Source organism: Stegodyphus dumicola, chromosome 12 (assembly GCF_044657685.1).
Source record: "Stegodyphus dumicola isolate Sdum_Otavi_A_Nest chromosome 12, ASM4465768v1".
Lineage (NCBI taxonomy): Eukaryota > Metazoa > Arthropoda > Arachnida > Araneae > Eresidae > Stegodyphus > Stegodyphus dumicola.
In genome coordinates, this window is record NC_140779.1 from 88,752,865 (window position 1) to 88,778,638 (window position 25,774).

Here is a 25,774-nt window from a genome sequence, read left to right on the forward strand (position 1 = left end):
AAACTTTTGGCACATTTTGGTGAGGCTGATTGATAATTTCGCTATCAAGGCTGTGAAACTGCTTCTTGATATATACTCAGATCTGCTTTTGTCACTTCCTTGGGTAAAAGAGAAAAACCCTGCCAGTGGTCGAAGGGCAAAAGCTACGACCCATTCGTAGTTTCACCTGTGTTTCGGTTTGTGGATATGTGGACTAGTATGTGCTTTTCCGCAGTTTTTTTAAAATATAGTGTACTCTCGATTATCCGGGTGCGGATTATCTTGTTTGACGATTATCCGTGCGTGGTGGTGCTCATGCAGGCAAACTCAAAGCATGTGTAAAAAAAAAAAAAAAAAACATGCGCAACTTTCGGTATGGTCTAAAACCCCCTAAACTGCTTCTTTTAGGTTTAGCTTCGAAGATTTTCTCGTACAGGTTTTCTGCATACGTATAGTCCGAGACATGTTACCAGCTTAATTCAGCTGACGCACCAAGGTGTAACATCATCAATTAAACCACTTTACCTTTCTGACCTTTTCATAACTCTTGCTGACCAGATGCTAATTTAATGAAGTCCTGCAAAGCGTTTACTGTACTAGACATCATATATGGAGTAGCAAACGCTTGGTCGGATATAAAACCATTAACACTTTTTTCTGTCATGCAGAAAGATTCTTCCTAATATAGAAATCGCAGAATTAGTTAATTGGGAAGAAGCAATAATAGACGTTGTATATCAAAAAATTGAAAATATAATATTCTTTGAAAATTTCGATCGAAAAAGCATCTAGGAACGGTTCTACGGTGATCTGAATGATCCGAACATTCAGTGCTTGAGTCATGCGGATGTCATTTCAAATGCCAAAGGAACAGACTAGGCAAAGGGTGCTACTGAAAATACAAGCAAAGGAGATGCTAACAATTACATTAATCCAGAGGTAGCAATGATTTCCGCAAAAACTGTATTGCACTTCGTTGACCGAAAGGGGATTTATGTAAAATTACATAATAGCATTTCGAAACATAGGCAGAGAAATTCGACAAACATTTTAACGTTTTTTTTTAAAAAAATAGAATAATTTTTTTTTAGGAAATAACATTAGAATGTGCATGAATGATGATAGCTTGTATTATTCAAGTTTTCCAATTATCCGTGACCTGCTTCCCTGGCATTAATCTGGATAATCGAGTGGGCTGCACTGTATAAATAAGAACTCATTTTTGTAAACTTTTTTATAGGAGGCATTCCTTTCTATAATATTCTGCAATAATTAAACACTTTAAGCAGACTTATATTCTATGAAAAAAATAAATTTATACACATAACAATTTGCTATTACATATATTTAAATTTTTTACTACCTTTTTGCACTAAAATGACATCCTTTATTAGATATTTAAAACCTACTATTGTATTTTATGGAATACTGTTCTTATTTTATGAAACAAAAAAGACTATTACTTTTATTCTACTTAACGAAATGTGAAATAAAAATAAATTGTCACGGATACATAAAGCAAAATAAAATTATTTTTAACCATTACATAGCTATACATTCACGAGGAAATTACTCTAGAGCATCGTCGAAAGAATTTTATTGCAGTAATTATGTTGGAACAAAAGCGAAATAAATATACTGAGCATTATAGTATAACTTTCTAAACCAATTATCCTCTTACCCAAAAAGTGCTTATTCCAATTTGAAATAAAAACTTTAGAGTCCGTAAAAGATTTCACAAGAAACTCTTATCGTTCGTAAATGGATTCCTATGCATTGCTTCTTAAAACAACAAAATTTGAAATTTAGAGACTATTCCTGCAATATTTTTCGAATATTTATTTAACTACTTCAAATTTTCCTACGATATTGCAACTTAAATAAATTAAAAGCGCTGAAGTAATTTAGTTTACTATTTAATTAAGATAAAGTTTTTATTTTGATGAAACCAAGGAACGTATGGCACCCAATTAGAATACTAATGGAAAAGCGATGGGAGAATGTGAATTTTTTTATCCTCTTCTGAAACAATAATCTGCATCTTAAAATTTTACGGTTTCATTAAATTTTGTTTGATATTATGTGTTGGAAATGCTTTCACATGAAAATAAAAAACAAATCTGCATCTTAAAATTTTACGATTTCATTAAATTGTGTTTGATATTATGTGTTGGAAATGCTTTCACATGAAAATAAAAAACAAACAGCAAAAATCAGTTGAAACTAGTGAAAAAGGAGACTGGAAACAATAGGTTTGGATAATGTGCAGCTAAAAGGGAATTGTTAATTGCCGTGACTGGAATGCCTTGTGAAAATATTTTATACTTTTTAAAATAAAATAATGAATATGAAAGCATTCCTTGATAATAATATAAAGCGATTCGTGTTAATAATAGACATATTATCGTTAAAACTCTCTATTTATTATTTAAATTCAAATAGGCTAAAAGACATATTATTGACCTCATATCAAAGACTTTAGCAATACCAGCTTATCAAAAAGAGCTTAAATTAAGACTCTTAATCAGTTTCGGATTGGAAATCTAGTACATTAGTGTTGTACTATAAAGCGGTGGTCTCAAACTGGCGGTGCATGGGCCAGATGCAGCTTTTGAAGCAATTTTAAGTGACCTACTAAGACATTTAAATTGTGCATTTATCACAAATACGGTGTAGACTCATTAGGTTATCTCGGTGCAGAAAAATGAAAAATGGGCAATATCCTCGCCGGAATTCGAACACCGGACCTCCCGAACAGGCGCCGTGCTTTCAGTTACACCATGAAAAATCATACGGAAAGGAGGGAGAATATACTTTTTATACTTCCTCTCCTAAAGGGCGACTGGGAAAGAGAGAAGAAATTCGATGGATCATGTTTTGACAAATTATTGTCCACCACCTATTCAGCTTGCGATACACGCAAGAACGTCAAAAAATGTGGAATGCCCTAGCGAGGATTCGAACACTGGACCTCCCGAGTACGCTTTGAGCGTACATCCAATTACACCACGAAGGCACGCGGAAATAAGAGAGAAGTTACTTTATAACGATGCAGTAAAAAATTTCAAAACTCTAGTTATTTGTAGTAAAAATTTATATTATTTTCATTTCCATTAAAAATACGCATGAATAACACAGCAGAGTATATATAAAAAGAAACTAATTAATTTACAGTATAAAATAAATTAAAGATTTGAAGATAGGGATTTTATTAAATTTTATTCGTATCATAGGGATTTTATTAAATTTTATTCGTATCATAAAAAATAATAATAAACTTTGTTACGAATGTTTGCAATAAGAATAATCACTTTGTTTAGGAATATATAGATATATATATAATAAAAATATATAATGGCTTTGCTCTACGAAAACAGGCAACCTCTAATTAACTTTCCTCAGTTTCAGAATTTTCCCCCTAGACTAGTACTTTCGTGAACATGCTGACATGTTATGTAACCGCTAGTATAAATATCGAGTACGCGCCAGTTTTTAGTCAAGACTGCTTTCTACTATAACTGCTGCAAGACTTTGCGCTGCTTTGTTCATCTTCCCTTTGTTAGAATAGTTATGACGTCAAAAGCCTAGATTTCATCTTATTTAGTTTAAAACACTATTTAATATGTAATTTGGAGAATTTCATCTAAAAGAAAAATGATCTGCCATTTGAATTGAATAAAAATGTGCAATTAAAAGCAAATCCTTCTGTGTCATCCTTCTGCTGTATTCCACTCAGCCAAACAACGCCTGGACTCTGATGCCAAGCTTCGTCATTCCTGTGCCTATCCGCAAAATCATCACATATATATATGTGTACATTTATTTACAGTTAAAGATTAATAAAAAAAGATTGACGATTAAGTATCTACAGTCCGTAATGAAGATAAATCTGGTAATTTCTCTTTAAGGCTACAAATTTTATCAGAATCGAAATGTCATCAAGTGTCAAGATATAGTAAGAAATAAAGAGTATTATAATATATATGTGAATGCAAACAACTTTATTTTTATATATGCCTCAAAGAAAAACTTAATAAATAAGAGAAAGTAGGTTGTTATTTCTTATTCTCAAGATTTGTCCCCACTTAGTAAATTTTCTCTGAAATCTTAAAAAAAAAAAAAAAAAAAAAAAAAAAAAAAAATACACACATATATATATATATATATATATATAATTTATTTATTTTAGCTTAAATTAAAGTGAGTTATTTAATTATTTATTAGTTAAACATATTAAAGTTATTTGAAGGAAATATCAGTTTGAGAACTTAATATTTAGCTGTAAATTTACTTGAATTACAAAATGTAATCTATAAAATTATCTTGCAGGTAAGAAACTTTAAATTTCAGAGAGCAAATAAATATAAATTCGATTTTTTTTCTTTGAGATATTACATTTATCTTTAATACGTGTTTTGATAATTATTTAGTAAGTGAAATATACATTTATATAAAACAATTTTCTTCGTCAATAAAAGTTTTCATTTTGTTTGAAAAAGAAAACTTGGCTCGTCAGTTGCTTGTTTGCATTCGACCCACATACAATTTGAACTTATGACCATCGTAATAAAGCATTAATGGAATTCACAATATAGTACCTACATTTCGTGGATTCAACTCATTTTAATTTAAATTGTTTCACGCATGAGAAAAAAAGTTCCGATGCTTCAGCAATCTTATAGCTATTATTCGAGCAATCTTCTTTCTGAGATTCTCTATTTCTTTTGCTGCCAGCGAATTTAATATACATTGAATTATGATTGTGTCACTCATGTTTCCATAGTAGCTTATCACATTCCTATTCAACAGATATCGTTTTCTGAAAATGTGATTACAAAGTTGTTCGAAAGAGAAATTTCCTTACACTGTGAATTGCAATTTTGTACTCTTTCTATATTGCAAAATTAATTTTCTTTTGTAGATGATTTACAAAAATGCAACTGAAAAAGAACAACTAAATTTGAAAATTTGCAAAGTTTATTTTTCAACTAAATATTTCATATTATTTTCTTCTGTTTTTCCTTTTAGCGTCACCAGAGTACAAAGGGGGTTAAATTTAAAAGCAAATGCAAACATAATGTGAATTGTTGGATTAACAATATCAAGCGAGTTGTTGATTTGTAAGATCAATACACCATTTTTAATCATCGTCCTCTAGAAGGTTATTGAGTGATTTCCATACTCTGTTTAGGACTTCATATTCCTGCAGGAAAGCGATTTGGAATGACGATGTTTGATAAGTGCAATCTTAATTTCATTCTTAATACCTTAACTCCCCGTATTAAGCTGAAAGTAGCAAGGAGACTTTTGTTAATTTTGAATGTTTCTTCAAAAGACAGGACATAAATATTATGTCTCATTCTTGCGACAGACTGAGATTCCGTTCGTGAATTAGTTAGATTGCGGCAACAATTATTTGTCTTAGCAAGGTCAGATTATGCGATTAAGGAATGGACTTACTTGAATGTAATCTACTTAGTACACTCCTCTTCAAAACAGTTGTCTTCTGATTTATGAAAGATACTAGTGTTTAAGCCATGGTTACAATTATTTGCGGAAATATTTTAGTTATTGTGTGTGCGACATTATCTAGGATTCGATCTGCTTGCATGGTATTTTCATCTAAGGAATGAGAATTTGATTTACAACAAATACCAAAATAACAAGCTTTACAGTAGTTAATTCTCAAAGTCCTCAAGGTTAAAAAGACCAAAGAAGAACGAAAATACTTCTAAAGCCAAAAAGGGGTAGTAATACGGTGTTATACTAATCGTTCCACTAGAAATTGTCATTACATGTCAGATACCCAATGGGAAGTCTTGCTGTGTATTTTGAACTGATTGAGAAGTAATATAGCAATGAAGGATGAGATCTAAGTATAGGACTATGAAAATGACCAAATTTAATGAAGTCAAAACAGTTATTTAGAGAAACAAACTCGAATCGATGCCTTGTCTATCCTAATTTCCAAATTTATTACCATATGTTTTTTTCTTCATTTATTTTACTGAAACATAAATTGAAGAATTGCTGATTTGATTCCCTTAAAGACATTTACATCAAATCACAGAAAATGATAAACATTGGAGACACTGTCAAACATCCTACAGTAAATATTCCAGCCGGGACATAAGACTTATTATTTGTGCATAAACATAAAAAGATAAAACTTTGAAAGGAGATGTACACCAGATTTAATTCAGGACATATTTCAAAACTTAGTTAATAGCGTCATACAAATAAAACGAATTTAAGAGAAATAGCGAAGATAATCAGCAGAAAAACATATTTATAATTGAAGCTTTATTGCCCCTATGAATGCTTTATTGCCTTTACAAGAGTTAGAAGCAATGCATTTTATTTCAGCAGAAGTAATATATTATAGATATTTCACAATATTGCTACATTTTTACTGGTTAAAATAGAATGTGTAAAAATATTTAGCAAATAATTACAAAATGTGATTTTATTCCATAATTAGAAACGAATATCTAAAAAAAAAAACCTGATGTGTAAAGCATATGATTTCCATGTATGGCCCATTAAATTATACACATTTTTCATTGCATTTCATTTAAATTTATATTCTCGAATTTCATTAGAGATATATTTCTCATTCAGTTAATTCAGTTCTCCTTTCGCGGAAAGCAAAAAATCACAAAAACTCAAAATATCTTCATTAAAAAATTGTAAAATACAGAGAAACATAAAACACCAAATACAGTTAAAACAGTTAAAAACATTTTTACAATTAAAATTTGAATTTCTACTCAAAAACAAACAATTCGGTCTGGGGGAATAAGACAGATTTTTCGAAATACGAAACTGAAAGTTTGCTTTTGGTCCCATTCTGCCAAAAGACATTGAAGGTGCAGAAACTGACTTAATAAACTATTCAACTCAATTTCAAATGTATACAAATGGCGATTCGTTAGGCTTAACTCGCCACTTGTATTTGTAAATTGTTGATAATTATACAGCTATTGCATGCAGATTAAATAAAGGCATAAAAACCTTAACCGGAACATAAAAACCATATAATTCGCACAATAAAAACCATATAAGAATAAAAATAATTAAGCTCATCAATTCAGGTAACAGAGTGGGAATATATACATTCAAAGACGACTCATTCTTGGGTTATGGGACATACATACATACGTAAGTATAGACGCCAGGGGAAAAAATCTTTTCTGAATCCATTTTAAATCCATTTTGCAACCTTTACTGGAAAAAACAGTTCTTTATTCTGTCAATACGCACAGATGTCACGCAAAAGCACCGTTCAAATGGTTTCGAGAGCAGTCGAAATGGGTATTTTCGTTGAATTATGAACCCGAAATTTTTCGCGATTACAATACTTGCTTTATATCGTACAAGGAAGCAAAAATTCGGAAGTAACCCGTTTTGCATGTTAACCACAAGCAAACGAATCTCACACTTACTAGTAAATATGTCCTATAGTTTTACAATACTATTTCGAAATTTAGACTTTACAATATGAGCCAATTTTTTTTAATTCCATCTGTATTTGGAACTTTTTTCTTTTTAATGAATGAAATTATTTAAAGGCTAAAATGGTAAAAACAAAAATTTTCAACACAAATTATTTAGCCAAAATGATGCCCTGTGTGCACAATATAATCCGCTGAAGAAAGAAAAAAGCTTAGAAAAAGGTTCGCTATTCTTAATGTTCTTTTCACCCTTTAAGCGAAATTTAGCAAACTAAAGGAAACAGCGGAAAATTAAACATAAAGAACTGTTTAATTCCCTGTCTTTTAAACATGTACTACCTAATAAGGTATTTGTGTAAGGAGGGAGATGTACTCATGTCTGTCAAGGCTAAAGATTTTTTTCTTCTTTTTTAAAATTTCTAATGGCCGGAACTACCTCTTAAGGCGTTGGCCACTACTAAAGCCTTCTCTGGATTCGAACCCTGGACACTTTACTAAGCAGAGTCACCGATCATTTTCCCTTCTGGACGGCGCCAAGGATAAGAAAAAGCTGCGATCTCTGCAAGATCTGTATCAATACGCCTTTAACAGTAATTATACGATATAGAGAGGGATTTAGTCATATCTTTTATAAGTTCTTAGATATTAGTACAATTTTTGTGAATCGTATTGTATTTCAAATACGAGTCTTAAATCACTATATTTTAAAACTAATAGAGAAGTGAATAAACGCATAACCTATACACTGACTACCAATAAGTATTTGGACACCTATGCAAATGACGATATCTGTGGTCCTAAGGTACGTCACGAACTCCGCCGGTATATATCGTGTAGGAAACAGCATCGGCTTTAGTCGCATGCAAGATGCCTCGCTATTCGGAGCTCTCTAATTTCGAGAAAGGTATAATTATCGGGTAACACAAAAGTGGCCGATCCTTAAGGGACATATATAGAGATCTGAAGTACCCAAAATCGACAGTGGCCTATGTGATTAAAAAGTGGAAGGTGAGCGGTGATTGTCGGAATGTGCCCCGAGTCGCCAGACCAACGAAACTGGGAGATAGAGACCGACGAGTGCTGTCCAGAGAAATTCGGAAGAGCCGCACCCAACCGATGGCCCTCATCCGCGAGGAGTTTCAACAGGCATCCGGGAGTATTGTTTCAATGAATACCATCCGTAAGGAAGCACATCTGCTTGGTTTTCATGGTCGTGCTGCTGCCCATAAGCCTTTGATCACGAAGTCCAACCGCGCTGCTCGGTTAATGTGGTGCAAATCACATCGAAATTGGACCGTAGATCAGTGGAAACGGGTTCTTTGGAGTGATGAATCAAGGTTCACCTTTTACCGTTCGGATGGCAGGGTCTGGGTCTGCGTCTACCTGGAGAACGTCTCCTGCCAGAATGCATTGTGCCAGCAGTCAAGTTCGGTGGAGGTGGAATTATGGTCTGGGAGTGTTTCTCCTGGTATGGGCTGGGACCCTTGGTCCCCATTCATGGTAAGATCAACTCCGATGCCTACTGCACTATTTTGGATGACAATGTGCTTCCTACGTTGTGGCAGTTTTACGGCTTGGACCCCTGTTACTTTCAGGACGACAATGCCAGTTGTCATGTGTCGACGTTAACCAAGGCTTGGTATGGTGCCGATGCAGTTCATCGAATGGACTGGCCTGCTCAGAGTCCAGACCGGAACCCTATCGAGAACCTCTGGGACGAGTTGCGTCGCCGAATTCAGGGTTGCACTACCCGTGCAAAACCGGTGAAGGAACTTCTATGTCTTCTCCAAGCCGAGTGGAATAAATACCACTAGCTGTCATACAAAGACTTGTGGAAAGTATGGTCCATGCTGTAATTATCTCTCGTGGAGGCTCTACCAACTATTGATTTTGAATAAAGTTAGTTTTTCTTTTCTATCACAGGTGTCCAAATACTTATTGGTAGTCAGTGTATCATAAAGGAAACATATTTTACTGAATTATAACATATAATTAAACATTAGAATATCTGTAAATTTAAGGAAGGATCTTAATATCGTTATGTTCGTTAAATACTCCAATATTAAATTCGAACTTTTATTCGAAAAACATTTGCGAATTAAAAAAATACTCTCAATAAGGCAAAGGATCACAAAATAATAAATACAAATTATTTTTCTAAAACAGGTAGGTATACTGAAACAATTGCATGTAGAAATATTGGTTCCAATAACTTTAAACGTGATAATTTATTTCACTTATATTTTGACTTAAAAAATTCAATATTTATTTCAAATTAAAAGTAGATAATTTTTATTCTTTGAAAGAGAAAAAAAACGAATCACTTCAACATGATATATAGCGCACAAAGTTTTATTGACATTTATATATTTAAAAGCTACTGATTTTTTGTATTTTGTTGTGCGATATTACGTCTTTTTGAAATGCTTATTCTAGTAATTCATTTTTCAAAAACCTAAAAAAAGTGTACAAGGAAAACATAAGCATACTAATGGAAACTGATATGAGCATTAAAATCTTAGAATCAAGTTAAAAATATAAAAGTTTAAAATTTCTAAAAAAGTAAAACTATACGTTAATATTCCTTTTTTAATTAGCTATATTGCTCTTGATACTGGAATCGTATTTTTCTTTTATTTTAAACTGTTTAAAGAATTTTTATGACGCTAAATATTTATCGAGCTCTTAGAAATATTTTAAAATCAAATAGTATTATAAAACATATATAAGATGTTTATTTTTAAAATTTATCGTTATGTGATATTATTCAGATGAAAAATGAAATTCTTTTAGATATTTAAATGATTTAGTATCTCATTACGGAATACATTTTATTTTAAGATGTATTAAATTAGTGGCAATAAGCTGCTGTTTAAATGAACGAATAAATAAAATTGCGTGCAGAATGAACAAGCATGAGCATTGATAATGCGACATTTTATTTTTTGCAGGAAAAGAACATTTAACCAGAGTTTGAATCGTTGCTAAAAATTTGACGGTACTGTAAATATTTTTCTTCCCTAAGCATTCACTTTTATTTTTTCTCCTGTTGAAAAGTGTGTTCAGTTCATGAGGCGAGTTCATGAGAAAGTACAATGCCTTGGTAAAACAGTGAAAGCTTCTTTCTGTTATCTTGTTAATCTAACTGCTGAATTTTTCACATTGTCTTCCATATGCTTTCATGAATAACCACGTACAACAATGATCTAAAAAGCATTTGCGTTGGTAAGTGTGTGCTTTCCCTAAAAATGTTTCTACGCCAGTCCCAGTGATGATTCTTTTTGGAACTTTCTGAGGACATAAAGGGCTCCCAAAAGTGTTCGTACACTTTCAGAATTTGCTGAAAGTGTACGAACTACAACTGAATTCGTACATAAAGCCCAATATTTCTTCATATCACAGCCACACCTCATTTGATTTTGAATAAAACCAAAGTTTCAATTTTTAATACTGACTTGCTTTCTTTTTTTAAAATTAAAAATGTAAGGAGGCATAGATAAAGCACGCCACAAAAATGACCGTACACCAAAATATTTAAAATATTTTCGTAAAATATCATAAAGAAAATTACCGTCTACCACTTTTTTTATTTTTCCATTTTGATGATGCTTAAAAATTCGTTGAACTATATTCTTTGCTTGTTTACTTCTTTATACTTTATTTAATCTTTAAAAATAGTTCTCAGACTTAAGGAAAACAAGGACCAGCATTCAAACATTCATCATGTTTTATCATAAGGGTGAAAATTGGGATATTGGTAAATTACTAAATTTATCCCTGTTTTACGGTGCAGTACGTGTTAAAATCCTTCAAGGCAGAAAAACTGGATTAAAAAAAAAGTTGTCCGGCAAAGGGGACTCGACGTGACTAGATTTATAGTTAGAAAATTCAAGAAAAATACACATTTGAGTGCTATAAAGATTTCTACAGAAGCTACTCAAATATTTTCTGCTCCAATTCCAACTAAAACTGTTCGATGAATACTCAAATCATCGGGATTACGTCGGCTCTCTGCGGAAATAAATTTTTTTGAAAGTACGAAAAATATAAAATTTGGGCTTTTCTTCTCAAAATCAGAGGTACATAAGCTCGAAGCGTATTGGAATTATGTCTTATTTGCAGATGAAAGCAAAATTAATATTTTTGGTTCCAGTGGGCACGTAGTTGCATGGAGAAGACAAAATGAGGATCTTAATCCCAAAAACGTGGTTAGAACAGTAAGGATGGCTGTGGAGGTGTCCTTATTTTAGGTGTGCCTTTCAGCATCAGGATTAGGTTATTTAAAGTATTTATTGATGGCATAATGAACAATGCTCTTTATTTAAGTATTTTAAAAGATAATTTAAAATTATTCACTCAAAATTTGGGTATTGGAAACAACTTTATTTTTTATCATGATAACGATTCTAAGCGCCCGGTCCTCAACTTTCGCCCTTTGTATATCTTTAAGTGTCCGTAAGTTCTGAAAACATCAACCAGCTCAGTTACTAAATTAAAAACCTGATAGAATGCATTTGGAGAGAACTAGAGACTAGAGTACTTAGACATAACATAAAAACGAAAACCGAAATAAAAACAGTATAGATGGAGGAATAAAAGAACATTGATGCCGATATTACAAAAAAACTGGTGAACTCTACACCCAGACATTTGAAAGCTGTCATAAATGCTGCCGAATATCCTACAAAGTACTAGAATATTTATTAATATGTGCAGATTTCTTTATAGCGTACGAAGACATTTGTTATGTAAATTTTCTGTTACTTTTGATAATTGATTTTCCAAAAGTAAGTTTTAATATGTTCGTAAAATAATTAATGTAGTTTTGCTAAGAGAATTTTACAGATATTATTAAAAATGTTCCATGCTTAAATATTAAGTTTTATCAATATTTCACTGAAACTCGTAAGTGTACGACTTTACATAATTTGATCCAAACTTAAATAAACAAAGAGAGATGTTACGAAAGTTTTAGGAATTGAGGTACAATTTCGTTAACTTTCATCAATATTTGGGTGCAAATTTCCAACAGGATCTCTTTATAAGACAGCTCTAAGAGAAGCTATTTTTTAGATTAGTCCTCAAGGAAATTTTCTGATGTTCTCCTCTATTCGCCTATTCATGGCATGGATAAACTCATAAATTGCAACAATTTTTAACATATCGGAACATAATAATTCTGGCAGCTATTGAACAGTTTCTGATATTTTGATACCTTATTTTCACAAAAAGAAAATGATTGCTCTTCGTATCCTTTATGGTTGCGAAAACAGTGCTGTAAAAATGCACTAGTAGCAGTCAAACAACTGAATCGGATTAAGCAAATATTGCACGAAGCTTCTCGGGTACTATAGTGAATAGGGGAGCCAAGGGCGATACCAAAGGACCCGGGTTCGAATCTTGAAGAAGGCATGGTTGTAACTGTCCTTCCCTTCATATGAGCCAAAGGTGGCCCACAGATTAAGTGCCGCCATAATAAAATAACCACTACTTCTGGCCTTAGTAGTGGCCAAGCCGAAATAGGCTGAGAGCCCGCCATTTGTAATATATATATATATATATATATATATATATACATATATATATATACATATATATACATACATATATATATATATATATGTGATGTATCAGTTTTAGTCGTAAATAAATAGATTGTTGAAGAATCATAAATTTAGTCGTAGCTTAAATAATCAGACGATAAGTTTAAAAAACAGGATCCATTTATTATTATTCAGAAGAAATAGCAGTTACAAAATCCATATATCCGGAGTAAATAAAAAGAATTACTAATAACTTTTTGTATGAAGTTTACTGCATCGTGACATTTAAGAAAAAAAGCCCCGATATTCTTTTACGAGTCCTTTTATAGCCTCTGGAAAGGCGGAGCTTCCAAGAAATGACGTCAGCCAATCCAGTTCGCTTGAAATATTTCCAGAACATTCTAAAACTGTACGTGTAGAAAAGGCGGGAAAATCAACTTGACTACGGGGCTGTGAATTTAATTCCACGTACTTTCAAATATGAGAACATCGCCATTAAAAATGAAAAGAACATACAGTTAGAATTTTAAGTATATTCTTGACTATGGAATTTTATTATTACAAATATATATATATATATATATATAATATGTAATATATATATATAATATGTAATATATATATATAATATGTAATATATATATATAATATGTAATATATATATATATATATATATATATATATATTGCACGGAATAGCTGCAAACCATGACAGAACTTGTTTCTGTCCAATAGCGTTACTAATAATTCCATCCAAGAAGCTGAACAAGAGCTCAATTCCTATACCTTTCTTTGAAAACACACTACGTACTTTTATAATAAAATCAGTATTCTATGATTTTACCAGCAAAACTTTGAAATTTTTCTTCGGCAAATGCAAATTCAAAAATTTTCTGCAGAATTATAAGAATTCTTGAAAATGCTGGAAAAGAATTGCATATGAAGTTTTTATTTGCTAAGAGTAGAAAATTTTGGAAATAGCTTCAGTTACTCATTTTTTGTTTCGTTTTATTTTTATCAAATCAAAATGAATTATAGCGGCTTGTTTACTTAAAAGGTAGCTTTTATACTAAACAGGTTGGGAATAAAAAATGTAGTATTTGATGTCGAAGAAAAATTTCGTAGGTAATTTCGCAAATTCCAAAGTAATTTTGTTCTTGTAAGGTATCACGTCTGAATTAGTTTTACTTGAATGGCATCATCAAATTTCTAAACTGAAATCCTTAAATTAAGTCCAGGATATATAATAAATAGGAATTCAATGCAAACTAACTCTTTTCTTGAATTTTAATGCTAAATTTCATCTTTGTAAATTAACTAACTAAGATATAAATAGGAAAATTAATTCGACAGTTCTCTTGAATATTTTGTTACGTAATCGTATTATTTATTTTACTGGACTCTTAAGAATTTTTAATCGAAATAGATATTTAAGATAAGTTTTTTTAATTTTCAATGACCCGTTTTTGAATGAATTTAATTTTAAACGAGCTAGTTTCGAATGAACTGAATTTCGAATAAAACCAGCGTCGAATGAAATAAATGATTCAAACTCATGCATTTTTAAATACACGAATTCATAAATTTCCTTTACTTACAGCATTACTCCAACTACCACTAAAAACACTTTAATATGTTTGAAACAGTTTAAAATCTCACTTAATCTTTTACTTAACACTAGTCGCTTTTAGTATAATTGGCATGGCTTAAATTGAGAGCATTAACGTACAGCTCAAAATATACGAGTTCAACTATTACGTTAGCCCCCTTTCTTTATTTTTTTTACCAAACTACGTCCTATTCTTTAAAATTTTAAGTTTAAAGTACTTCATCTTTCTTTGTGCTTCAGGAGTTTTGAACCCGTTTTCCACCATTGCTTAGAAGATCATTTCATCATTGCTAGATCATACCCTTTCAGCATTTCTAAGAGATCATTCGCCCATCATTCCGAAATTAAGATTATTTTTTAACGCCACAGGAAACAGGTGAAGTCATTAACTCGTCTTTCCCTGATACGATAAAACTTTTTCCTGGTTGAGAACTCTTGGTTTATGCTTTTAAAAGTAATACATATTTTAGTGATTTTATTCTTCAAGCTCGATGAAGTACGATGGGTTATTTGGATTATGGCAAAACATAAGACGGCTATTTGCCTTAGGATAGAGATACTTTCGTGGAGGACATTTTAAGGGAACTGGCTTGTATTAACTTCGAAATACATTCGAAAAACTACGAAACCTTGCATGCAACCAGACTAGAAGTTTTAATCTGGGTAGAACTAAAAATGCTCAATAGTTGCTGCTAATGAACTTCGAGAATAACTGATTTCGATCTATTCATAATCTCAGAATTATTAATATTCAAATTATTGTTAATATGGTCTCAAAGAGTCCCGCATGCAGCCCGCGAATACATTTCCTGTATGTTTAAGAGCATTATTATGGCTTATTAATTATTAGTGTAAAAATTTGATAAAACTTTCCAATTTTAGTGATTAGAAGCCATGTTTACATTATTTCAATTGATATTAAAAGCGAGAGCAAGTAACGCCTTAGAAAATCTATAAATGCAGCCAATTTATGCTATGATATAAATTTTATCCAAAGATTTGAAGATGCAGATTTTATAAACGTTTCTTCGTACTTGTTTAAAGACAGATACCCTCAGTTATGAATTTTTTCCATAAGAAAATAATCCTTTGGTTTGGAAATACATTTATATGTAAACAGTGTTTTCCGAAGTTGAAAATTAATAAATCTAAAACACAGAACCAGACTGACCGATGAGCTTTTGCAATTCGTAACAAAGTTAGTTTCTAGGTTTCAAATTGTATCAAAATCGAAACACCATAAGATAATATACAGTAAGACCCCGCTTAACGCGGATTACACGTTCCATCAAAGTAGAGCGTAATATGAAACAGCGTTAAACGAGGCTATCTCCTCATGTAAATAATGGAGTTAGGGGCAGATGGGTAGAAAATTGGTCAGGTATTTTACCACTAAATTTATTAATTATATTTTGTATAACAATAAAACAAAAATTTATTTCTTACGACTATAGAAACAGAATAAAGGAATATACGTATAAAAATAAATAAAATTTTAAGTCAGCATGTTTACATTTCAGATCATTCAGTGTCTTCTGTATTTCCAATTTTTTGCCTTTTTATCAAGAAGGTGTCTAACGTATGGTTCCAAGAAAGGTTTATGTTTTCTACAGCATTCATGATACTGTAGTTTTTCCAAAACTCTCTTATTGATTCTCTTCTCAGTCTGTTTTTTCAAACATCTGTCTAAATGTTCGCCGCAGTTAATAAGACTTAAAATTTGATATAACGCCTTGAACTATTGGTTGGATTAAAGCAGTTGTGTTAGGCGGCAGGAAAACCACTTCGATTGGAATGCATGTTATTAAGTCAGATAAATTCGTTGGATGGCTTGGAGCATTATCAATTAAAAGTAGTGCTCTTGATTCAAGTTTTTTAATTTCGCAATAGCGTTTAACAGACGGGCAAAAATATTCAGCGAACCATTTCTGGAAAATTTTCATAGTTGTTCATGATTTTTTATTAGGCTCCCAAATTACAGGTAAAGTTGATTTGGATATTCCTTTCATCGCTTTTGGGTTTTTGGAATGGTGAACAAATACTGGTTTTAATTTGAAATCATCGCTTGCATTACCACCCAGTAGAAGTGTTAAGCGATCTTTTGCAGCATTAAATCTTGGTGCACGTTTTTCTTCACGGGACAGAAATGCTCGTTTTGGAATTCTTTTCCAAAATAGGCCTGTTTCATCAACATTAAAAACCGATTCTGGAGGATAGTTTCCTCGTTCATTTATTGTTCTTAATGTCGCTGTGAATTCAGCCGCCGCTTTCGTATCACGACTTACTGCTTCTCCTGTAATCTGTATGTTATGATAATTATTTCGATGTTTAAATCTATTAAACCATCCTCGACTTGCAATGAAAGTTTCACTTTTGTCACTTGCCTTAACTTGAATGTAATTAAAAATTCTTCTTGCATTATAATTAATGCATAATGCTTTTCCATTATAATAGATTGGCTTAATGGCATATTGCGTTCAATTCCGTCGTCAATCCATATAGAAGATCGATTTTTCATTTCCTCTATTACATTATTTCTAGAACAGGTAATTCTAGTTGCAGAGAGCTTGTCGTAGTTGCAGTTGCCGATGACAGTATTTTTTCTTTATTCTTAAGAATAGTCCTTATTGTTGAAGTTGCCGAATTCAATGTAGCACCAATTTGAGATTGGACGTTCACCAATATCTAATCGTCTAATCACTTGCATTTTAGTTTCTAGTGAAATGCTTTTTCTTGTTGCTTTATTTTCGGGGTTTTTATTATCACCCATGATAAAACCTGAAAATCATAATATTTTTGACTATATCAATCGTTATATTATATAAAGTTATACTTACAATAACGTATACAAATATTTGAAACGATGAAAATACGTTCGTATAACACCGCAGGAAAGAAGAAACGCAGATAAACTGCTTCGGATATCGGGAAGCCTAACGCTGTGTGCAATTTCGGGAATCCCACAATTCAAATAAAAAAGCGTTAAACCGAAAGAGTGCTAAACGAAAGAGCGTTAAGAAGGGTCTTATTGTAACTGAATGCTGTAGTAAGAAGGTGTTGGTGTATTTAATTATGGCAAAGCACACTAGGGCTATCGCCTAAGGGGAGAGATGCCTTCGTGGAGAACTTTCTAAGGAAAACTGACTCGTATACACGTTACACATGGGGAAAACCACGAAAACACCCATGCAGCCATCCCGTTCGCGGGATTCGAACCTCGGACCGAACTACCAGTGTTCAGCGACTTTACCGCTCGGCCGCTGGTAGGCCCTGTAGTAAGAAGGAAAAGGTGTTTATAATTAGTTCCATACAAATATATATGTACTTTTTTTATACGTCGAAGAAAATTTAACAAATAAAAGAAAGATAATAGATTACCATTATTAACGCTAGATCTTTGCTCCGCTTAGAAATCTCATAATTAAAAAAAAAAAAAAAAAAAATCAGTTATTTATAAATAGTGGTTAATTCAACACACTAGAATTATTTGAAACAAAATTCAGTTTGAAAATTTAATATTTAACTATCAATACATTTGAATTACAAAGTGAACAAGAGAAATTTCTCATAGATACCAATCTTCAGATCTGAGACGCATAATAAATATAAATTCTAACTTTCTTCTTTTCGTCATTATTATTATTGTTTATGAACTTCTATACGCAATTTTCCGTCCGTAACGCTGTGAGGGATATTAATTAAAATTTAAAATTTAGTTTAGGTATTTTGTTTTGCCAAAAATAACTTTTCATTCTGATTAAAAATTCAAAAATCAAAAATTAAAAATATTCGGCCCGTAACCTGTTTTTAGTTTGGTATTCGGCCCGCATGCACTTTGAGTTTGAGAACGTTCGCAATAAGTAGTGTCCATCAATGTATTCTGGAGTGAATAATATTTATTGTATTTAAGGGAAAATGAAACTAATAATCCTTTTATAGTAGATATTGAAACAAATGCATTACCCCCGAGGAAATGGCTTGCAGAGCATAAGAATAACAATAAAATATCTCAACTCTCGGCTACTAAGTATATCACTGTTTGTTAAAGTAATAAATAAAGCAAGTGCTGGGAAAAATACTCTATCATCCAGACGTTGCGTGACCGTGAGTGAAAAAATTACATCAACAGCCGAACAGAAAGTGTTGCCTCGAAAGTTAATGAAGACCCAACGCTACTTAGCTTAATTTCTAATGGCACACCACGGTCAGCATCAGCTTCATCACCATTTTGGTTTTTTCCTAGCTTCCCTCGGTGGAATTAATAGGCCTCACCCTCCAATAAGAATGGGTCTGGTTTATTTTGCCAGAGGGTACAAATGCACTGTCACCCCAGAGCTACGTCAAATTGCTACACGCAATCGAGAAATCACGTTTCTTGTATTATTGGCGGAAGAAATGAAATACTTCAGGCAGAAATAGGAATTATGTAAGACACAGAAAAATAACAATTGAAAGAGGAAATCAATGTGAATTCTTTGGTCGGGACAAATACGATTTAGCTAGGTCCTTTGTTTAGTAATTTGTATGTAATTTGCTGTTGAAAGAGTTCATAAAATAAGCTTCTTTTGTTGAAATAAGTAAATAAGATTTCAAAACATGAATTGATTTAAGTTATTTTCTTATCGCTAATATTACTACATTTTTCTTTATTTTATTTTTTACTATGCCCATTTTATTCAATGTAATTTTTAGAGTTATTTGTTTATCTGATTTCCCAATAAGACAGATACTTAAGAATGCAACAAGAATTTCTGATATTAAGTATTTTTCTGATTAAAAAACGAATGTAAGTAAACATGCAAGTTCCTGTCTATAAAATGCATTTGCGTAATTCACTCAAATTTTAATAAAGTGGAACATATGTGAGGAAATGAAATATGAAATCATCGCAGAAATTTATCTTTAGAAGAGCTAGAAAAATTGTCAATAGTTTAAAATATATTTCAAAATTATCTTACTAAATTTTAGAGTATACTTCGAAAAACACCGCGTTTTAATTCTGTAAAGCATTATGTTTTTTTTTTTTTTTTTTTTTTTTTTTTTTTTTTTTTTTTAAAGCATTTCAGCTTTTACTCGAAAATAAGTATTGTAATACTAATATAATACTTAGCACTAAGTATTGTATTACTCAATCAGCTTTCATAACCAGGAACTTTTAAGGCACTAGAAAAAGGTTATTCGATTATGGCAAAGCATACAATAGCTATCTACCTGAGGAGAAGGATATCTTCATGAACTTTTAAGGTAGTTTCTTCTTAAATTTCTAAAGAAACAAGCTTTTAATCACGTTACACATAGGGAAAAATCACAAAAACCAACCATACAACCAAACCGCTCGAATCGAGTCCAGGTTGAAATTCCAGTATTTAGTTTCTTAGCTGTTCGCTTAAAGTATTATGTTGTCATATTTTGTAAGCATCAATAATGTGCAATAATACCTAATTAGGGATTTTTTTTTCACACAAATCATTAAATAGCATTAGAGGTGATATCAACTGTGGAGAAGGAAAGGAAGCGCATAAAGTACATTTTCGAATTAAGAGAAAATAAATTTATTAGCAGTGAAAGACTTTCTTTAAAATAATAGTCCTGAGTGTTATTATAGCTATATTAGAAGTAATTAAGCCAAAACAGTTATAAGGTTGTTTTTTTTCTCCCTCCTTTCTACGGACCTTCGTTGTATACCTGGAAGCATGATCGGCGTTAACGCGAGGTTCAGAGTTCGAATACCGGCGAGGGCACCGCGAATTATACTGCCCTTGCTTTAGAAAATTCCGAAAAGACTCTACAAGTGATGCCTGAACTAAAATGTGGTGAAGCATCAAAATTCATTATCACTAGAATTTGGCTCCTGGGACCTCTTATTTCCAGCACCCTTTAAAAAAAACAGGTGTATGTAAGGTATTTTATCTCACTTTTACGCTTGCCTTCGTGGTGTAAACGGAAGCACGTCCGACGCGTAATCGGGAGGCCCGGGGTTCAAATTCCTGCCTGAGCAATGCACACTTTTTTTTTTTTTTTTTTTTTGCATCGATTTAACCTAATGACGCTACACAGTACAAATTACAAACCAAATAGTTCATACGCGAAGATTTATCAATGTAAAAAATTGCTCGAAATGGTTTCTCTCTATATGAACTGAGAATGATACCTGATGAAGAAATTAATATATTAAAACCGAGCGAATTCTGTTCTTTTAATGAAATAATAAATTGAAAATAGAAACTATTTAATTGTTGGTCGAGTCAGAAATACGGTTACTGTTCAAAGTAAGTAAAGTGAGCTACTTTACTATGCGTAGAGAAAAGGTAAATAGGCCCTACACATAGTAAAATGGAAACATTGAAGTTTTAGAGTTAAAACTTCAATTTTTCCATTTCAAATAAAAGCTATGTGTCCAGGTTTTTATCATAAGCCAAGACAGAGCTGAACATACAGAAGAATAGAAGCTTGGGCGTTTGCTTTGTTCATGCTGAAACTTATCCACGGCAGAATGCCGAATTCCTCCGAACTGCTTATCCAGAATGAAAGCTGCAAGACTGGTCTAAGTCATCACCTCCTAACAGAAGAATTCTTCTGCTAGGAGGCTTTGTCTAAGTTCGCTATACTACAAGATTTGCTCTTCTGTGACGCCGTTGACGACATCAGTGACTCATAGCTTGCTCAAAAGCAACTTATCTTTACTCCTTTGTGTTTTTATTTCTCTCACTTCCATGCATTAAGTGATGTCATTCAGCTCGTATGTTGAGAAGAGCCTATCTATGTTCGTTAACTGACCTTGGACAAAATATGTTTTGCCTTGGACTCAACAACTATGGTTTTGATGTAGCAGTACTGCCATGAGTTATAGGAAAGTCGAGTAAACGGTTGCTTGTAGCTGAAGGCAATCAAAAAAGAAAAATCCTTCAAAAGTCTGCATTTGCGCCCATACAGAAAGGATATGGTTAGAAGCAATCTAATATTAAATATTTTGAAATAATAATGTGTGTCAGATTGGACATATTCTTCACTTTGTGCAGTAGAAGTCCCGTAGACAAATACTGGCATCAGCCGATGCACTGATATGTGTAGCCTGACTCAACCGATATATTATGGCATAAAAAAATAAAAGTAGAATATTTTATAGGTAATGTTCAATAAATAATTATACATTTGTACAGCCTGTAACTATTAAAAAACTTTGCGTATAAAAAGACATTAATTTTTTTTTAATAAAGCTGACAAAGGTTATAAAGTACACAACAAAATTGCAAAGTTTCTTCTGGGTTAACTTATATGCGAAATGTTGAACTAAATCAAATGTAATAGATTAGCCTAATGGTTAACAGAATAACGTAACGCGCAGGAAAGCCTCTGGTTTGTAGAAAACCGGCGAGGTCTTGGTTTCTAGTCTACGTCTTGGTACAACGTGGCCTCAAGCAGGCAGAACACGCTCTAAAATTAACTTCGGAAACCTCTGCTTAAATGGCACTTCTTTCTCCCTCAAAATGAATAAACGCTCGCTATTTCATTCATATTCTGGCATGAAAACTGTGGGTGAAAAGAGACTGATAGCTGAGTAATTTATTTTAAAATTAACTATTAATTAAAAATAAGTGGACAAATACTCACAAAATACACAAAACGTACAATGTTATTAAAATATATATTAATATATTAAGCAACTTCCCTTTAATTTTTATTCCAAACTACTTTTTATTACTTAAAATATTTATTAAGCCCTCATTCACATTTTCATAAATGTTAGAAACTTTAGAGATGAAATAGCTACTTTAAATTCAAAATTTCTATTTATGCAAGAGTATCAATATTTGTTGAGAATTTTCGAACATGGAATCTAAGCTTCTAAACTCGTCAAAGCATAAATATGTACTCTCTCTATGTACCTCAAGTTATATCATCCCATACATTATGCATTTGAAGTTTAGAGACCTCCCCAGGGCAATAAACAAAACGAAAATATAAATAAATCCCCTTTTACTGAAGCTCTCCGGAGGAAGATGAAACTCAAAACTTGTTTTGGAAGATAAAGAGAAGACTTAATTCTATTACTTTATAAGCTTAAAGCTGCATTATTTTTACAAAGAATACAAAAAAAGTGTCTCTTCTTATTTATTTATTTATTTGTTGACGACGGCGATGGAAAAATGTTATTTTGAGCTTGTAGTTTTGCAGTTAACGACATTACGAAATTTAATTATACCAATGAGTAAGCAAAAGTTTTTCACAACAGTTGCTAATTAAACCAGCACATGATGGCCGACGCGCTACCTGTAAATACTAAATTAACTTAGGTCTTTGAGGCATTTCTAAGTACACTGTGCCATTTAAGATAAGTTTATTAATTTAAAAAGAATAATAGATATAAATAAATAAATAACAGTTTTGGGATAAAAAGAACAGAGTGGGAAAAAAACAAGCATAAAATTCCATCCTAAACAGCTAAAAGCATATTCACTCTCCTGTTCAGCATTTTGTCTTAAATGATAATAAACAGTTGCTTTGCAACTTTACATGTTTATACATGTTGTTTCATTAAATGGTCCCTCGTCAATAAACCACTCATAATTGTCTTCTCGTTCTATATATTAATCTGACTTTTTATTTTAAAACAATTTAGAGTGTCGAAGCTATTCGTTATGTTAATGTAGATATATTGAAGGCATATTGTAGAGCAGATATGGTCAACAAGTAGATCGAAACAAATATAAGTAGATCGAAGTATAAGTAGATCGAATCGATGTGTCTTAATTAAGTAGATCGAAGTTGACCGTTCGATTACGAAGAGATCTTTGGTCGATCGCAGCGGAAAGGAGAGGATTTCACCTTGCAAACACAGCTTAATCGTGACTCATAGAAACAAACGATTGTGCCTTCCTTTAGTACAATATTTGACATTGAGAAATATCCTTCAATGCAAGTTATTGAGAACACATCTTTGTCAACTGTTCACTGTCCACTAAGCTATTTAGCGGGCGCCTTTTTACGCCCTCTTATAATCCTCGGCGTAGCAATAAATAAGTTGCATTCCTGCATCCCTTTTTTGTATTTTATTTACTATACGAATAACATTGTGTTAGCTTTTCTAGAAAAATGGTCAGATTAACATTACTCTTAAGCAAGTTTGTAAGTAGCTTCTTTCTATGTTGTAAATTATTATCTTATATACAACCCAGAAAATTAAATTAATGAGTAGAACGAATTAAAATGAGCAGTAAAACCTTAGAATATCGAAGACTTGTAATTAACTTTTTTTTTTTTTTTTTTTTTCACGGAGAATGGGAACCTGATTACTATTACATTTTTACAACAATCAGTGATAAATGTTTGTAGAGGCATTAGGAATTTTAATGCTGAGAGACGTGAAAAATGATCACCCTTCGCCGTAACTCGAACTTGTCGAATACCCGCCGAGCGTGCTCAATATTACACCACGCAGTCATACTAAGAAGGTGGAAGAAATGCCTTATATACTCCCCAATTTTAAGCGGCGACTGTGAATTAGGCTGCGTTCAGACGGCGGCGTAAGCGCGTAGAGGCATAGTCATAAGTTCCGTTCACACCTGCGAGAACGTGGTGTAAGCCGTAATAATTGCGTTTATATAATTGTGCACAATTGTGTTATATACCGTAGTATAGTGTTTTATTCTGCGTTTTAATACGTTAGTATAATTGTGTTTGCATAATTGTACACCATAACTGTGTTGTATATAGTAGTATAGTGTCTTATTTCGTTTGTACAATTGTGCGCAGTATAAATTCTAATATCTAATGCTTTACAAGCATAGTGTATCTGTTTTTACATTGTGTATCAATTCTGTAAGCATTATGTATATAAAAAGCGCTGCATATCTATTCAAATTAAATAAGTATTGTGTACCTGATATAATGTATTGCATAATGTATTCTCCAGAGTAAAGTTTCATCTGTAATTACTATATCATCTAATAACAAAATTTAATATTCTACAGTGTGCCTGCATGCTTTATGTATGTTTATTTGCGCATTTTACATGTCATATGTGATCTAAATGTGTCTAAATGATCTAAATGTGTCTTTAGTGTAAGTGTATACTATATATTAGCTTAAATATGTTTCATTATAAGTATGTGTTTTACTTGTATAAGTGTGTGAAAACTAGTATCTAATTTCTATTTTTATATAATGTGCTTACATGTTTTATATGTGTTATATATGTGATTTTATATGTGTTTTACAAGTGTTTTGTATGTATCTTTATATGTGCAATTGTATGTACTTGTATGTGTATGTATATGCTGTAATTAGTGTCTAACAGTGTCTAAAAACCAAGATCTAACAAATCATCCGCCTATCGATCAAAACTAATGTATTCCTAAGACGCCTCTGTATGGCCATGTACAATTACGTAAAATTCTTCAATAAACTCCCAAGGTGGCCTCATGAGGATCCTGGGAGTTGCTGCCACTAGATAGGGGAGGGCGCGGGACATATGCCCCTGTTTACCTCTGTTAAACATCAGGCGTCCCCGTCCTCCGTCACCTGTCACCTGTAAGCCGTGGCCAGTGAGAGAAGCTAAATTTGTGCATGCGTTGGATGTGTCTACAACTTTCCCGCTCTGTTCTTCTGCTCGACTGATTTCCCCGCGTTCGCTCTGCTTGTTTTGTGACCGCGAAATCTTCTGTAGAACGCCGCTTCGTTTTAGCTTCGCTCTGACTGGTCGACGCTTATCCCAAACTCGGCGTAAAGTTGAAAACTTTGAACCCTATGCGATGAGCCCTAAACCAGATTTTGTGACGTAGCAAGGACTGGCTGCCTTGGTAATGGAACTCGGATTTAACCACTTATGTCCTTTACGCCCTCGTCTAAACGCAGATTTAGGGGACACAGTCGCCAAATCCTGATGGTGGAGAAGCTCATCCACTATCTTTTTTTTTTTTTTATTTTATTTTATTTTATTTTTTATTTTTTTAGTTCGGGCACCTTTGTAGAGTCATTAAGATTATTTTTAAGTAGGAGACTTCAAAAATGAGCAAAGCTCTCGCCAGGAATCGAACCACGGACCTTTGAAATACGCGCCGAGTGTGCTGACTATTACACCGAAGGCATGCTAAGAAGGCGGTAGAAATACCTTATATGGAGTTTAATAATTAGTGTCTCCAAAAATGGTAATCTGGAGAGGAATTTTTATACAACAAATATCAAACAAAT

General features: G+C 32.5%; 1 protein-coding gene across 1 annotated transcript in view; it reads right to left on the bottom strand.

The window, feature by feature from the left end:
* Positions 1 to 25,774, bottom strand: part of LOC118200827 (cell adhesion molecule Dscam1-like) — a 1,398,975-nt gene that overhangs the window by 1,053,842 nt on the left and 319,359 nt on the right. The gene's annotated exons all lie outside the window — the stretch shown is intronic.